The sequence below is a fragment of the Thalia democratica genome, unplaced genomic scaffold, assembly GCF_965202585.1.
Source record: "Thalia democratica unplaced genomic scaffold, ktThaDemo2.hap1.1 HAP1_SCAFFOLD_419, whole genome shotgun sequence".
NCBI lineage: Eukaryota > Metazoa > Chordata > Thaliacea > Salpida > Salpidae > Thalia > Thalia democratica.
In genome coordinates, this window is record NW_028139484.1 from 17,501 (window position 1) to 27,500 (window position 10,000).

Below are 10,000 nucleotides of genomic sequence, written 5' to 3' on the forward strand. Positions count from 1 at the left end.
CACAAACGTTGTGTTACGCGCGCTAAGATAAACACAAGCCTGATTGCTGAAAATGTATTCTATTTGAATAAGGTAAGTATCAACATCAAGGAAGCAATTCCTTTATTATAAACTCATACTCTGATATGCGCTAATATTGCTCGTGAATTGTTATTTAGTTTAAAAATATAATTTATATTACTTTTATTTTATTTTAATTCTATATAATAACTATTTTATATTTTTATTAAAAATTTTCTTGTTCAGTTTCTAAGCAACCACAGTTACGTTTATATGTTTAATTCTATTGTATTCTATATTTATCGATAATTTAATAAATGTTTTAAAAGACTATTCTGGTTTTCCACGCTCTCTTCAAAAATGTGAGTTCTTTTAATTCTTCCACTTAATTATTCATTTTAAAGTAAAACAACTAGTTATACATATTATTATATTATAATGTATGTGTATTAGATACTATTATTTTATAACATAAACATAGATGAGTTATTAAATTAAACGTCAAATATTTTATTACCTAAAATTAAGTTAATCGTAAAATCTGATGTAGTATGAGATATTCTTTAGAAACTAACTATAAATATTCTTGAAGTAAAACAAAACCATCTATAAATAGAACAATGAGAAATAGTAAAACAAACTAAACACAACATGTTTATTTTAACATTGTTTTTTATTTAGTTTAATCACTTAATAAACTTTACTTCTAATCATAGTATTTAATATAGAATATAGTTAACAATCTTTTAAACAAAGTCTTAAATAAAGTTACAGGGAGTAATTGTAATTAAAACACCAAAAAAAAAGGTTTTAATAAAAAAAATACTTACATCAAGTTAAAATTTTATAAGGATTAATTTTAAAATATCAAATTGATTGTAAATCAAGTGCAAATAGGTTTTTTAAACAAACCGAAGGGTTTATAAAGGCTTGTAAACGCTTTCAAACGCCTACGACCATACCACACTGAGCACACCCCATCTCGTCCGATCTGGGAAGTTAAGCAGTGTCGGGCGTGGTTAGTACTTAGATGGGTGACCGCTTGGGAATACCACGTGCCGTAGGCTTTTGCTTTTTGAATTCATCTTTTTTGTACTATTTTTCTTTCTGACCTATTTATACTTATTACTCGTTTATTTACATTTCTTTAACGCTTAAAAGAAAAGTAAATTCTAGTTATTAGCAAATAAAAACGTAAGCCAATCAGATAACGTTATTTGCTGTTTAAACCAATTAGAGCGCTAAAAAAGTGGTTTGACCAGTTTGAGATATCGAAAAAATAATGGCACCATCTTGTAGAGTACAATTTTCTGAGTTAAAATTAATACAATTAGTCTTTTATACTAAAACTTAAAAGTTTTTTTGTCCAAAAACAAATAAAAGCGTGGCTACTTGAAAAATCAAACGAAAATAAATTTTGCACTTTTGTATTGTGAGTCATAATAAGTTATTTACTGTTACCAACAGATACTAGCAAAAGCTTTTTAAAGTTTTGTATTAACTTAATGTATTTGTAATTACTTTTACTTAATAGAAACTATTGAATTACGTTTACTTAGTTTACTTTTGTATGTGTATTAAATATATAGCAATTTTGCTTGAACTTAAATAAAGATTATTAAACTATTAAAAGAAAACTATCAAAGTTTACTAACTCAAAAGCTAAATCTTAGTTATATTGTTATAAACATTTATGTTGTAATTTACTAATAACTAAATGAGTTTATTTCAAACAAAAAGAATTAAATAATGTTATGTTATGTCAAGCCTACTATATGAGGTATATAGGTATATAAGGTATACAAGCTTATGTTTGAAAGTTATAATAATTAAAATAAAAATAAATATTTAGTTGGTAAAATTTGTATTTAATATGCTTTGAAATTAGAGTTAGTATAGATGTTTTTTTTTAAATATAATAAATATAAGTATTTAGTTACTAATAATAAACTAAAATACCAATTTTGTAGTTATTACAAAAAAAAAAACTTATCTTACTTAAAGTTCACTGTAATTGAAACATTATACAAAAGCTTTATAATTATAAGCTTTGAATAATTCTATTTGAATAAATAATAGATTCATAACTATATTCATGTTTGCATATTTAAATTATAAAAAGTTAGTGTTTTGTGTATTGACTTTATGATTATTTTATTTTAGTAACTGTTAGTTTTATACTTTAATAAAAGAAATATGGTTAACAAGTAAGTTAAAAATGAAAGAAGCATAAAAAAACACACTAATTAACTGCTTATTCAATAGTTTGATTATTTAATTATTTTTCTGTTATATAGTTTAATCGTATTGTATAAAAAATACAGAGGTTTAAAGTAAGTTTGAATAAAAATAAAACAAAACATATAATATAAGCATTAGTTAAAATACATAGTTTTTTTTTCTAAAAAAATTTAATTCTTTAATAATAAGTAGTAATTTAAATAAAAAATAATACAAGTAAAGTTATACAATATATATACTATAGTTTGTCAAACTAGGCAAACACTACTAGGCAAAAAACAAACTAGGCAAAAAACCTACAAAGTAGGCCACCACTACAATCCTATGTTCCAACTGGAAATTCAATGAGATCGTTACTGTACTTGTGATGAACGTTGATAATCCCCAAGATTGTAAGTCGAAGGCCTTACCCAACCTAACCAGCGCACTGGTTTTCTTACAACTGAATTAATCAACATTTATTATTGAATATAATCATTATTGATAGATAGAGGAATGTTGACAATCAACAACAGATTGTAGGTCAAAGGCATTACTCGACCCAAGTACCCACAACCTAGATTGAACAACATTTATTAGATAGATTTGTTTAATGATAGATAGAGGAATATTGTCAATCCACAACAGATTGTAAGTCAAAGGCATTACTCGACCCAAGTACCCACAACCTAGATTGAACAACATTTGTTAGATAGATTAGTTAGATAGATAAATAGTACAGTATAATCTCAAAGAATTTGAAGCCCGAACATTGAACGATAGTGGTGTTTCGTGACGACTAGCGGGATTCGATCTTACAACCTTCTGCTTATGAGTCAGCTGATAAGACCACTGACCCACCGCGCCACGACAAAGATAAAGAAATATTTTGCTATATAAATAGGTTGATTTTTATAATTTTGTTATACAGTGTCAATTACAGTGAACTTCAAGTAAGATATACAACAGTATATATATTTCCGAGTCTGACTTTGAGTACTTTTTATATATTATTAACAAGATTTTTTAGGAGTAATATCTGTTTAGTTCTTTAATATATCTTTAAAATAATAATATTTTTTAAGGTGTTTAAAACTTTTAGAAGCTGTATGTAATGTCTTTTAGTTTAATAGTTCTTTTAAATTAGTAAAAAAAATAAACATGGTTGAGTTATCAAATTAAACAAAATAGAACGTCAAGTATTTAATTACTAAAATTAATTTAATTAAAAAAAAATCTCAGGTAATCTAAAATGTCAGGAATTATTTAAAAATAAATATAAATTTAAAACTTATTATATTGAAAAGATTGATGAATAATACTCTTGAATGTATGCAATGTTTGTATTTGTAATGCAATAACATAAATGGATAGATCAATGACAAATTGTAAACATATTGTATTATTTTATTTTACGATTTTATTTTATTTATTTAATAATTCAATAAACTTTACTTCTACTTTTCCTGGTCTTAGGTAATTTATAGATAACAATTATTTAAACAAACACTTTTGTACAGTTACAATACAGTTTTAGTACAGTTTGGGAGTAACTGTTGATTAAAAAAACAAAAAAAAAGTTAATTCAGGTTAAAATTTTATAAGGAATAATTTTAAAATATCAAATTGATTGTAAATCAAGTGCAAATAGGTTTTTTAAATAAACCGAAGGGTTTATAAAGGCTTGTAAACGCCTTCAAACGCCTACGACCATACCACACTGAGTACACCCCATCTCGTCCGATCTGGGAAGTTAAGCAGTGTCGGGCGTGGTTAGTACTTAGATGGGTGACCGCTTGGGAATACCACGTGCCGTAGGCCTTTGCTTTTTGAATTCATCTTTTTTGTACTATTTTTCTTTCTGACCTATTTATACTTATTACTCGTTTATTTACATTTCTTTAACGCTTAAAAGAAAAGAAAATTCTAGTTATTAGCAAACAAAAACCTTAGCCAATCAGATAACGTTATTTGCTGTTTGCTTATTTGCTGTTTAAACCAATTAGAGCGCTAAAAAAGTGGTTTGACCAGTTTGAGATATCGAAAAAATAATGGCACCATCTTGTAGAGTACAATTTTCTGAGTTAAAATTAATACAACTAGTCTTTTATACTAAAACTTTAAAGTCTTTTTGTCCAAAAACAAATAAAAGCGTGGCTACTTGAAAAATCAAACGAAAATAAATTTTGCACTTTTGTATTGTGAGTCATAATAAGTTATTTACTGTTACCAACAGATACTAGCAAAAGCTTTTTAAAGTTTTGTATTAACTTAATGTATTTGTACTTAGTTTAAATTAATAGAGTTTATTTGGTTTACTTTATTATGTGTATTGAATGTGCTAGTATCTAAAAATAAATACAACTAAAACAAAACAAACAAGGAGAGTACTTGAATAGAACCAACACAATTTACAGACCAGTTGTGTACTAAATTTAAAGAAATTCTGAATAGTGAATATGCAATTATTATTATAAGTTCAAAGTTCACTTTAATTTAAATTAATGTATTTTGTAAATTGGTTTTATTTAATACGATAGTAGTGAATTACTTTATTTAATTTACTTTAGTATGTGTTGTATAACTTTATTTAAACCAGAAGCAAAACGGGATTATACTTTCAATAAACTACACAATTTACAGACCAGTTGTGTACTAAATAAAAAGCTATTGTGAATGGTGAATATGCAATTATTATTATAAGTTTATAAGTTCACAGTTTACAAAAGCTTTAGAATTTAGTTACTATTTTGTTCATATTTGCATATCTAATTTATGAAAAGTTAGTGTTATGTGTATTGGCTTTTTAATTTCTTTATTTGTAGAACTGTTAGTTTTATATTCTAAAGAAACATTTTTAAATAAATATGTTTAACAAGTAACTTAAAAATGGAAGAAATATATTGTATATATTGAACTATTTATATTTATTCTAGCTATTTGCTTAGTGTATTTATTAATGTGATTATTTTATTTTGTTGTTTGTCTTATAGTTTAATCGTATTGTGTTGAAATATATATATAACAAATACAGAGGTTTAAAGTAAGTTTAAATGAAAATAAAATAAGACATATAGTTGAAATATAAGTTTAAAAAAATAGTTTTTTTTTTTTTTTTTTTCTTTGTTTGTTTGATTGTTTGTTTATTATATAATCGCGACGTGTCATTTTATTACTTTTAAGCATACTAAATATAATAATAGGTATAGTTATAGGAAAAATTCAATTAGTTTCTAATGTAATAAAAAAGTTTATTTCCACAAATAAATAAATACCTGAAAAATCAAATGAAAAATAAATTTCGCACTCCTGTATTGTGAGTCATAATAGGTTATTTACTGTTACCAACAGATACTAGCGAAGGCTTTTTAAAGTTCTATGTTAATTCAATGTATTTGTACTTAGTTTTATTAAAATGACAGTATTGATGGTTACGTTTATTAAGTATGTTTATTTAACGTTATGTAACTCAAGTAAAACCAGAAGCAAATAAGGAGACTACTTTCAATAAACTACACAATTTACATACCAATTGTATACTAAACTTAAAGCTATTCTATTTTATTCTTGATAGTTATTTTAAAGTTATTAAATTATACAAATGTATTTTGTAAAGTAGTTTTATAAAGTTACTATAGTTTATTTAACTTACTATAGTATGTGTTATATAATTTTAATTAAACCAGAAGCAAAAAGGGAGACTACTTTAAATAAACTACACCATTTATTGTTATATATAACTCTAATAAAACCAGAAGCAAAAAGGGAGACTACTTTAAATGAACTACACAAATTAAAAATATATTATTATTTATAAATCAATCGTGTTGTGTTTCAAAATACATTTTTCAAATAATGTTTTACAAGTATTTATCAGTTATTTAGTTTTCTTTTTATAGTTTAGCCGTATTGTTTTATTTATTTGTTATTATTTTTATTTAATTGTTTGCTTATTATATTTATCGCCATGTGCTTAAAAAATAAAACAACTATAAAGGTTAAAAAAGTAAGTTTAAATAAAAATAAAATGAAACATACAAAATAAGCTTATGATTTTTTATTATTATTATTATTATTATTATTATTTTTATTTTATTGTTTGTTTATTATATCTATCGCCATGTGCTTAAAAAATAAAACAACTATAAAGGTTAAAAAAGTAAGTTTAAATAAAAATAAAATGAAACATACAAAATAAGCTTATGATTTTTTATTATTATTATTATTATTATTATTATTTTTATTTCATTGTTTGTTTATTATATCTATCGCGATGTGCTTAAAAAATAAAACAACTATAAAGGTTTAAAAAGTAAGTTTAAATAAAGATAAAATGAAACATATAAAATAAGCTTATGTTTGATTTTTTTATTTTACTTTTATTAAATTGTTTGCTTATTATATTTATCGCGATGTGCTTAAAAGAATAGAACAAATACAAAGGTTTAAATTGTAAGTTTTAAATAAAATAAAATGAAACATACAAAATAAGCTTATGATTTTTTATTATTATTATTATTATTATTATTATTATTATTTTTATTTCATTGTTTGTTTATTATATCTATCGCGATGTGCTTAAAAAATAAAACAACTATAAAGGTTTAAAAAGTAAGTTTAAATAAAGATAAAATGTAACATATAAAATAAGCTTATGTTTGATTTTTTTATTTTATTTTCATTTAATTGTTTGTTTATTATATTTATCGCAATCTGCTTAAAAAAATAAAACGAGTATTAAGGTTTGAAAAGTAAGTTTAAATAAAAATAAAATAAAAATATAAAATAAGCTTATGTTTTTTTTTTTTTTTTTTTTATTATTATTATTTTTATTCAATTTTTTGTTTATTATATTTATCGCAATGTGCTTAAAACGATAAAACAAATATAAAGATTTAAAAAGTACGCTTAAATAAAAAATAATACAAATAAAGTTTATTTATAATAAATATATATATATTTAAAACATTAAAAAAAGTAGTTTATACATATTTTTTTTTATTTATTTCTTTTAAACATATTAAATAAAGTATAAAAAAGTATTAAAACATTTAAACGTAGCATAAATAAGCTTAAAACATTAAAATAATCGAAAAGAAACAAAGAAATTGAAAAAAATCGGAAAAAATCGGCAAAAAAAGTTCAACAGCAACATTTGAGCATCATACACGTATGCATTACTTTACACTAGTGAGAGAGACGTGTTTGTGCGTTCGGTCGACTTGACGAGAAAGCGGGCTTAAAGCATTACTGTTTAGCACCCGAGGCGCGGCTATTGCAGCGGCGGCGAACGTGCTATGTAAACGCATTGGAGCAGCGTATGAAAAACTACAAGCGTCCAGCGGCGGTAGGCTTATAGCTTTGCGAAGTCGTCGAGACGAGTAGCCGACGCAGGCAGGCACGGCTCGAGGCGGGTAACTGCAGCAGACAGATGGCGTGTTGCTGCTGACGAGTTAACCGGCAGAAGGCAAACGGTTGGTCGGGAGAAAGAACAGTCAGTTGTATAGCTGCATGCTGCAGTCGACGCGGGCTGGCGCTTTAAACAGCAAAAGGCCGGCGCCGACTTTCAGTAACGTTCGCAAGGCTTTTAAGCCGAGTGATAGAAAAGGTCTGTATTTATACAGTAAAAACGCTCAGTCGAGCAACGGGTTTAAACGCCCTCGGATAGTTATCTGGTTGATCCTGCCAGTAGTCATATGCTTGTCTCAAAGATTAAGCCATGCAAGTGTAAGTACGAGCTCACGTACAGTGAAACTGCGAATGGCTCATTAAATCAGTTATGGTTCATTTGATTGTACGCTTTTACATGGATAACTGTGGCAATTCTAGAGCTAATACATGCGTAAAGCGCCGAACTGACGTGAGGCGCGCATTTATCAGACCAAAACTAACCGGCTTTCGGGTCGTTACAATGGTGACTCTGGATAAGCTTGCGGATCGCACGGCCTAGTGCTGGCGACATCTCATTAAAGCAACTGCCCTATCAACTATCGTCGGTACGGTATCGGCCTACCGAGGTTGTAACGGGTGACGGAGAATCAGGGTTCGATTCCGGAGAGGGAGCCTGAGAAACGGCTACCACATCCAAGGAAGGCAGCAGGCGCGCAAATTACCCATTCCCGGCTCGGGGAGGTAGTGACGAAAAATAACAATGCAGACCTCGTACGAGGTCCTGCAATTGGAATGAGTACACTTTAAACTTTTTAACGAGTATCCATTGGAGGGCAAGTCTGGTGCCAGCAGCCGCGGTAATTCCAGCTCCAAAAGTGTATATTTAAGTTGTTGCGGTTGAAAAGCTCGTAGTTGGATATAGGGACGGCGAGGTTGGTCGGTCGAAAGGCTAGCACTGGCCTTGTTGTTCTTGTTGGTCGGTGCCTTCGCGGTGCTCTTAACTGAGTGTTGCGGTGGTCCGGCAAGTTTACCTTGAAAAAATTAGAGTGTTCAAAGCAGGCTTTACGCTTGTATAATGTTGCATGGAATAATGGAATAGGACCTCGGTTCTATTTTGTTGGTTTTCGGAGCACGAGGTAATGATTAATAGGAACGGACGGGGGCATCCGTACTGTGCCGTTAGAGGTGAAATTCTTGGATCGGCGCAAGACGAACGACTGCGAAAGCATTTGCCAAGAATGTTTTCTTTAATCAAGAGCGAAAGTCAGAGGTTCGAAGACGATCAGATACCGTCCTAGTTCTGACCTTAAACGATGCCGACTAGCGATCGGGCAGTGTCGAACTTAAGAACTGTCCGGCAGCTTCCGGGAAACCAAAGTCTTTGGGTTCCGGGGGAAGTATGGTTGCAAAGCTGAAACTTAAAGGAATTGACGGAAGGGCACCACCAGGAGTGGAGCCTGCGGCTTAATTTGACTCAACACGGGAAATCTCACCCGGCCCGGACACAGCGAGGATTGACAGATTGAGAGCTCTTTCTTGATTCTGTGGGTGGTGGTGCATGGCCGTTCTTAGTTGGTGGAGCGATTTGTCTGGTTAATTCCGATAACGAACGAGACTCTTACTTGCTAAATAGCTGCTCGACCCATTGGGTCGGAGACAACTTCTTAGAGGGACTAGTGGCGTTTAGCCACACGAGATTGAGCAATAACAGGTCTGTGATGCCCTTAGATGTTCGGGGCCGCACGCGCGCTACACTGACCGGATCATCGTGTGTTCCCTAGGCCGAAAGGTCCGGGTAATCCGTTGAACCCCGGTCGTGCTAGGGATAGGGACTTGCAATTGTTTCCCTTGAACGAGGAATTCCCAGTAAGCGCGAGTCATTAGCTTGCGTTGATTACGTCCCTGCCCTTTGTACACACCGCCCGTCGCTACTACCGATTGAATGGTTTAGTGAGGTCCTCCGATTGAGCCTGGTACGTGCGGCAACGCACTCGCCGGTGTTCGAAAAGACGATCGAACTTGATCATTTAGAGGAAGTAAAAGTCGTAACAAGGTTTCCGTAGGTGAACCTGCGGAAGGATCATTAACGAATCGAAATTTGATTTCAAGCGACGTCTCTTCTTCGAAGGGACCGAGCCCTGTAACTGTTATAGTTCGGTCGCGTTGCTTTCTGACAGCGGGAGTAATAATTCAGCACGCAAGTGCTGGCGCGGCCGCTTCTTTTTGAACACGATTTTTTGGTTGCATTGAGATTGATTAACACGAGAGATCTCTTAGCGGTGGATCACTCGGCTCGAGCGTCGATGAAGGACGGAGCTAGCTCCGAGAAGTAATGTGAATTGCAGGACACATTGAGCATCGATATTCTGAACGCGTATTGCGGCCTCGG

At 30.2% G+C, this 10,000-nt stretch overlaps 4 non-coding genes across 4 annotated transcripts in view; all 4 read left to right on the forward strand.

Moving 5' to 3' along the window:
• Window positions 1–948: 948 nt before the first annotated feature.
• Window positions 949–1,067, forward strand: LOC145846340 (5S ribosomal RNA). The gene has a single exon (XR_014370727.1). It is a non-coding gene; the product is annotated as a 5S ribosomal RNA (ribosomal RNA).
• A 2,855-nt stretch (window positions 1,068–3,922) lies between these two features.
• Window positions 3,923–4,041, forward strand: LOC145846350 (5S ribosomal RNA). The gene has a single exon (XR_014370737.1). It is a non-coding gene; the product is annotated as a 5S ribosomal RNA (ribosomal RNA).
• Window positions 4,042–7,889: 3,848 nt separating this feature from the next.
• Window positions 7,890–9,697, forward strand: LOC145846363 (small subunit ribosomal RNA). Its single transcript, XR_014370749.1, has one exon. It is a non-coding gene; the product is annotated as a small subunit ribosomal RNA (ribosomal RNA).
• A 182-nt stretch (window positions 9,698–9,879) lies between these two features.
• Window positions 9,880–10,000, forward strand: part of LOC145846346 (5.8S ribosomal RNA) — a 153-nt gene continuing 32 nt past the window's right edge. The window contains exon 1 of the ribosomal RNA XR_014370733.1: window positions 9,880–10,000. This exon is cut by the window's right edge and continues 32 nt beyond it. This is a non-coding gene — a ribosomal RNA (5.8S ribosomal RNA).